General features: G+C 40.0%; 1 pseudogene; it reads left to right on the top strand.

Moving 5' to 3' along the window:
- Positions 1 to 657: 657 nt before the first annotated feature.
- LOC118854620 lies at positions 658 to 6477 on the top strand (annotated as a pseudogene).
- The last annotated feature ends 499 nt before the right edge of the window (positions 6478 to 6976 follow it).

Genomic DNA, 6976 nt, shown 5'->3' with positions numbered 1-6976 from the left:
CTCGGCTCCACGGTCCAAATTGTCAACAAGTATTTATTGAGTGCTTACTATATGTCAGGCCCTTAGCTAAGTACTGGAGATGCTAGGGAAGGAAAAAATGGTCCTTGCCCTCAAGGATCTCACATTAAAATGGGAGAGATGACATGTGAATTACTAAGTATGAATAAGATATATTACAGAGTAGATGGAAGAAAATGTCAGAGGTGAAGTCACTGGTAAGAGGATAGAGGGCGAGGGAAGGGAACCAAGAAAGGCTTTCTCCACAAAGTGGGATTTGAAAGAAATCAGGAAACTAAGAGATATGTTTTGCAAAGACCCTTCTTCTGGGGAGGAAAGCCCTTTAAGGTTCCTAAAGAAACAGATGGGCAGAAAGGATTTTTCCTTAAAAATGTCCATCTCTTCCCAACCAAATCCAATGACTTCTGTTTCCTAAAAGAGTTATTATAGAGAAAACTTTAGGGCTAAAATCAGAAGACCATGACAAAGTCTATCCTCTATGAGGAAAAGTTAGCACCCCAGGTGAGGTCAGTAGCTGGAAGGCAAGAGAAACTCCAAAACTAGATGTCCAGTGCAGCCACACTTGGAAGTGACCAACATCAACTATAGGACCAAAGGAGTAATGCTAAATAGAAGCCTCATGAGAGCAGAAGGAGCATCATGATGCTCCATCTGAAGACATATAATGTCAGAGACATGGGCAGTGTCTCCCTGAGTGAGAGGGATATAATTTGTGAAGCGTTCACAGGGTAAGAATATAGGGGCTACTGTATTCTCATATTTCTGGAATGAGGAATGTCTGAAGGAGTAGGAGAGGCTTGGAATTTAACCTTGTAGTGACTTACCTAACTTCTGGAAAGTCAGAGCCTGAAGCTGTAGGTGCCTCTCCCTTCCCCCTCTCTTGGTGCTAGGACTAGAATTTTATCAAATAAGGAGATAATGCCTTTGAGTTAATTATGTCCTCTTGATGACTAGTAAAGGTAAAGACATCACGGCAACCTGTGAGCCACAGCGCTGAGTTGAAGCCGACACAAAGAGTTAACTTGAACCTGGTGGAGACTTGTCTCAGAGCCCAGGTACAAGTTAAGTGGTGTCTCCAGGTGCTCCAAGTAAATAGCAGAATTTACTGCTCAGATTTAAAGTCGGAAGACTTCAATTCTAATCCCAATTTAGGTACTTATTGCCTGTGTGATTTTAGCATGACTCTCAACCTGCCTCTTGGTCTCAGTTTCTTCATCTGTGAAAGGTGGGGGAGGGGAAATTTGGATTATTGATTTCTAAGATCTCACTCATTCTAAACCCAAAGTCTTCTGACTTGAGATACCTATTGAGGAAACAGAAATTTATCTTGTTTAGAGGGAGAGCATTAACTTGCTCTCTGGGCTTTTAGTTCCAGCCATTGTCAAAAGCATTGGAAATGAGCAAATACTGAAGGAAAAAACCTCATAGCCACTCATGGGAAGAGGAAGAAGTGAGGATGATGGATCCAGAACCTCTATTCTTGCCAATGCAGCAAAGCCACCCTGAGTTAGAATCCCTAGGCCTCGACCAAGGCCTGGAGAGAAAAGACAAAAAACAAACAGGTAAATGGCCTCTCCAGGAGGGGGCTTAGATTAAAGTTCTGAGCCTGGGAGGCAGTCTCTTCCTGAGCGGAGTGGCAAAGATTCAGAGCAGGATTAAGATCTTGTGTTGGCAGTGGATAAAGGGATCTGAAGAGTCTAGAGCAGCTGAGACCCAGAGGAAATTTACATAAGCCCCCTGGAAGTCTAGGGAACGGAGCCATGGAGAGGCAGGAAGAAATACTGTCGAGAGAAAACATCTGTAACAAGCCGACTTAGGCGGGGAAGGTGGAGGTAGAGGAGGGTGGAAAGGGGAGGGGATAGGGGAGAGGCATACACCTCCTCTTAGAAAGTTGGCAAGGGGCCTGCAAAGCAAATCTGACTCCTTTGGGGATTTCTTTTATTATTACTTTTTTTTCCTTCTGGGCTGCAGTCCTTTGATGGAACTCTTGGTGAGAAAAGGAAGGGGAAATGCATATGAGAAACCTTTTTTTTTTTTTTTTTAAGCCTTGGGGAAAATAGATAAAGCCCTCTTGGAGCTGGAATCTGGAGATTAAAACCAAGAAAGCAGGATGGAAGAAAGACAGGATTAAAGGGAGAGCTGGTGACTCAAAGCCATAAAGTATAAACCTCTGGGGCCAAGATTTCTCCAATCCCCCAAAGAGTCCTGATCACAAATGACATATTCCTTACTACTAGCATGTTTCCTGTTCGGTTGACACAGCAGGATTAAGCCTCTGGGTCCTGGCTCTGAGAAATGAATGACTGGGACAATGGAGAGTGGTTAGAGTTATTTAAAATTTTTCTAATACAAATCTATGATTTTTTTCAACCCTCTGTCAATGCAGATCACCATCCATCCCTGCCTTCTCATCCAATATTACTCTTGTCCCTGACCTCCCCTACATCCTTCACTGAAGGCCTACTCAACATACTAGACCACTTTTGTTAAACCTTCATTTTCTATGGTTACCAGGTTACTTTGGCTGGCTGTTATCCCTTAGAGTGAGGGGTGGGCCGTGGGGGAGGAAGGGGAGTGCTGGAGCTAGCTCTAACAGGCGTGCAAAAGCTGATTATTAAATTTTCAGTGTAAGTATTTATACCTCAGAAGTCAGGGCTTGATTTATTGTTTTGTTGACTGTCTAGACTTAAAGATATCTAAATAATATAGATTAAACTTTAAAAAGTGTACAGCCCCAGGCTAGCATATCCCCACATTGCTCTAGAACCCTTGCTTGAGCTCAGCACGACTGCAACAGAAGGCTCAAGGAATGAAGTCATCATCAACTGGGAACCCGGTGACTGGAGACTAATAATAACGATGACAATAATAATAATAATAATGATATAGGGTTTTCAGGTTTGCAAAGTGCTTTACAGCCATCATCTCATTTGATCCTGGTAATATCTTTGTCTTAGCTTCACAATTGACCCACCTTCTTTTCTGAGTGTTAATTTCCTTGAAATTTTAATAATAATAATAATAATATACTTTTATATAGCGCTTTAAGGTTTGCTAAGCACATTACCAACATTCTCATTTAACTTTCACAACAACTCCAAGAGGCAAGTGCTATTATCATCTCCATTTTACAGATGAGGAAACTGAGGCATCCAGAAATTAAGTGAGCTGCCCATCTTCACACAGTGTCTGAGGTCATATTTGAGCTCAGGTCTTCTGGAGTCCACATCTGGTACCCTATTCACTGTGTCATGTAGCTGCCAATACTTGAACCCGCATCATCAGTCCTAATATAGAAAGGACCTGAATTCACAGCCCGCCTTGGCATTCACAGCCTGGATGATCTTGGCCCTGGTCCTCAGGAGGAGAAAAGACTTCTAAGCACACTGTCAGCTCAAAATCTATGATCCCTTGATCACTGGCATGCACCATTTTTTATAGGATCGTGGATCATAGGGAGAAACCTAAGAGGCTGTCTAGTTTAAACTCATTTTACAGTTGAGAAAACTGGGGGGACAGAAATACCAAATCCCATAGTTAGTGTCGGAGGCAAGATTTGAATCCAGGAAATCTGACCCCAGAGCTAGTATTGCAATTCTTTGAGAGTTCTAGACATTCCATGATTCATAGCCATATATTGAAGAAAGTACCCTGGAATTTTGCAAATGCAAAAATAAAAGAATTTTACCAAAATCAAAATGTTAAAAACTGCCAGCAATTAGAACAGAACACATTGGTAAGCATTAATCAGGTAATTGCCAACTCTGGGGGTGGAGGAAAGGACCTGCTTGAAAGGTGAGGGGGGTGGGGTGGGACCAAGATGGCAGAGAAGGGGGAAGAAAGCAGTAAAGGCCCCTCTCTCCCTACCAAAAAACTTCTCCAACCATGCCTAGAAAAAAAACACCTGATGGAGAAATCCAGAAAAAGTCACAGTGAGTCATTGTCCCACCAAGGTTAGTAGAGGGAGACAGACAGAGAGATCTATGGACGATGACAATGAGATCAGGCCAGGAGCATTCTGCACATTGAATATTCCAGCGCCCAAGGAGAGGCTAAAAAGGGGGTTAAGAGAAAGTCCCAGATCTATATCAGGGCACTATGATGGGGACAGGTGCCAACTGGCAGCTTAGTTGCCCACTAGCCGGGCCTGAGTGGATCAAGAAGGGGACCTACCTATAGGGTGGTATTCCAGGGTAAGGAAACACTGGATTATAAACCAAGGGGGGAGTAAATTCAGAAGCAAGCAGCACTGACGCGGCTAAGACTCTGTCTAGGAGGAGAGTGAGGTTCATAGCAAAGACAACTGCTTGCAAAACAAGTCAAGGAGAAAATAATTTAAGGATCATCATATGCCATGATGTATGTGGGTCAAAGTCTATATACAGCTTAACATTTTTTGGCATAGTTCTAAATAGCTTTGCAGAATGTCTGGACCAATTCATAGCTCCATCAAGAATGGATGTTTTTCCACAACCTCTCCAACATTTCTCATTTTCCTTTTTTAAAAAAATCTTTGCTATTCTGATGGATGAGATCGAAACTCAAATTTGCTTTAATCTCCACTTCCCTAATTATGAGAAATTTTATCATATGGTTGATAATAGCTTAGATTCTTCCTTTGAAAATTACCTGTTCTTTGATTGGCTAACATTAGAAAAGAGGAAAATGATAAATATTAGAGAAGATGTTGGAAAATTGGAACACTAATGCATTGTTGGTGGAGTTATGAACTGATCCAACCATTTTGGAGAACAGTTTAGAACCATACCCAAAGGGCTATAATACTGTGCATACTCTTTGGCTCAGCAATGACATTTCTAGCTCTGTATCCCAAACAGATTATAAAAATGGGAAAATGACCCACATGTACAAAAATATTTACAGCAGCTCTTTTTGTGGTGCCCAAGAATTGAAAATTGAGGGGATGCCCATCAGTTGGGGAATGGCTGAACAAATTGTGGTATATGCATGTAGTGGAATACAATTCCATGAGGAATGATGGGTAGGCTGACTTCAGAAAAACCTGAAAAGACTTTCATGAACTGATGCTGAATGAAGTGAGCAGAACCAAGAAAACCTTGTACACAGTAATAGCAACATTGTGCATTGACTAATTTTGATAAACTTACCTCTTCTTAGCAATGCAAGGATCTAAAACAACTCCAAAAGGCTCATGATGGAAAATGCTATCAACATCCAGAAAAAGAACTATGGAGTCTGAATGCAGATAGAAGCATATTATTCGCTCTCTCTCTTTTTTGGGGGAGGGGAATTTCCTCTTTCTTGTGGTTACTCCCATTGGTTCTAATTCTGCTTTACAACATGACTAATGTGAAAATATGTTTAATGTGAATGTATATGTAGAGCCTATATCAGATTATATGCTGTTTTGGGGAGGGGGGAAAGAAGGGAGGGGGAGAAAATTTGGAACTCAAAATCTTATGGAACTGAATGTTGAAAACTAAAATTAAACAAATTAATTAATATTAAAACGTAAAATTGTCTGCTCATGTCCTTTGATCCTTTATCTATTGGGAGATGGCTCTTAATCTTATAAATTTGAATCAATTCCTTATTTATCTTGGATATGAGGCCACTGCCAGAGAAACTTGCTGCAATTTTTCCCCCCAGTTACCTGTTTCTTTTCTAATTGTAACTATATTAGTTGTTCTTGCGAAAACTTAAACTTTATGTAATAGAAGTCCATTTTCTCATTTGATTCTCTCTGTCATTTATTTGGTCATGAATTCTTCCCTTATCCATAGATCTAGAAGGTAATTTCTTTCTTGATCCTCTAATTTGATTATGATGTGACATTTTATATCTAGGTATCCATTTGGGGCATAGCTTGGCATATCGTGTGAAGTGTTGATGGAAACCTAATTTCTGCCAGACTGTTGTTTAGGTTTCCCATCAATCTTTGTCAGATAGCAAATACTCATGCAGGCCCTTTTAAAAAAATTTTTATTCAAGTAGGAATGAAAAATGGCCCCGCGGGACTAAGTCTGTGCTGTTCATATGCCTGTTTAATATTTGTTGCTCGCCGATAGCAGAAACAGTTTTAGGGAAACTTGTAAATGATCAAAATATTTCAGATAAGTGGAGGCTAGACAGCGAGGCTATATCTACATGTGAAATAAGAAACCAGCCTGATTATTATCAAGGGCAGAGTCTCATGAAGAAATATGGCGTTACCATGAATCATATTGCCAGGCAGATTACTAAATATTTCCTCATTTTTGATTATGTACTGTATATAGATGAAAGCTATCTGAGAGATTTGAATGGAAAAGTTAATCAAGACAAAACTGCAGAGCTAAAACTGAACTTCTTGGAAGCTATGATTCCCAGAAACAACTTATTATTGAAGAGCTGCGCTATGGAAAACACTCCAGCTTTGAGACTGTATGTGAGCAATGCACGAGGTATTGCAAAGCGTTTTTGGAAAAATCTCATTAAGGGTCACACCCATTTATTGCTAAAGGCCAACAATGATTGACATCAACTTTAAAATCATATATACATACCAGCTATGTCATTAAAGTGTAATAATGTACTACAAAAAATTATTAATTTTTAAAATGTTACCTTTATTTCTAAATATATCCCTCCCCTGTCTCCTACCCATAGATCGATCCCTTATAACTTAGAAAAAAGGAAAAATCCATTCAGCAAAAATAACAGCATATGCAGTACTCGATACTCATACTCTCTCCTGTCTTACAAAGAAGGGGGAGGTTCATTTTCTTAATATTTTTCATTATAATTATATAGCATTCAGTTTGTAGGGTTTTTTTGCCCTTTCTGTTTACATCTTGCCCTTTCTGTTAATTATATAATCATATTCTGTCTTACCATTGGTTTTGAGAATTTACAAAATGCCAAATTCACAGACCCGAAAAGCTCAGAATCTTCACTTTCCTGCTCCAATAGATATTTGTTGATCATATTTTACCAG

The sequence above is a fragment of the Trichosurus vulpecula genome, chromosome 6, assembly GCF_011100635.1.
Source record: "Trichosurus vulpecula isolate mTriVul1 chromosome 6, mTriVul1.pri, whole genome shotgun sequence".
In the NCBI taxonomy this organism is placed as follows: domain Eukaryota; kingdom Metazoa; phylum Chordata; class Mammalia; order Diprotodontia; family Phalangeridae; genus Trichosurus; species Trichosurus vulpecula.
The sequence above is the reverse complement of the archived record's forward strand: the minus strand, read 5'-3'. Positions and strand labels throughout refer to the sequence as shown.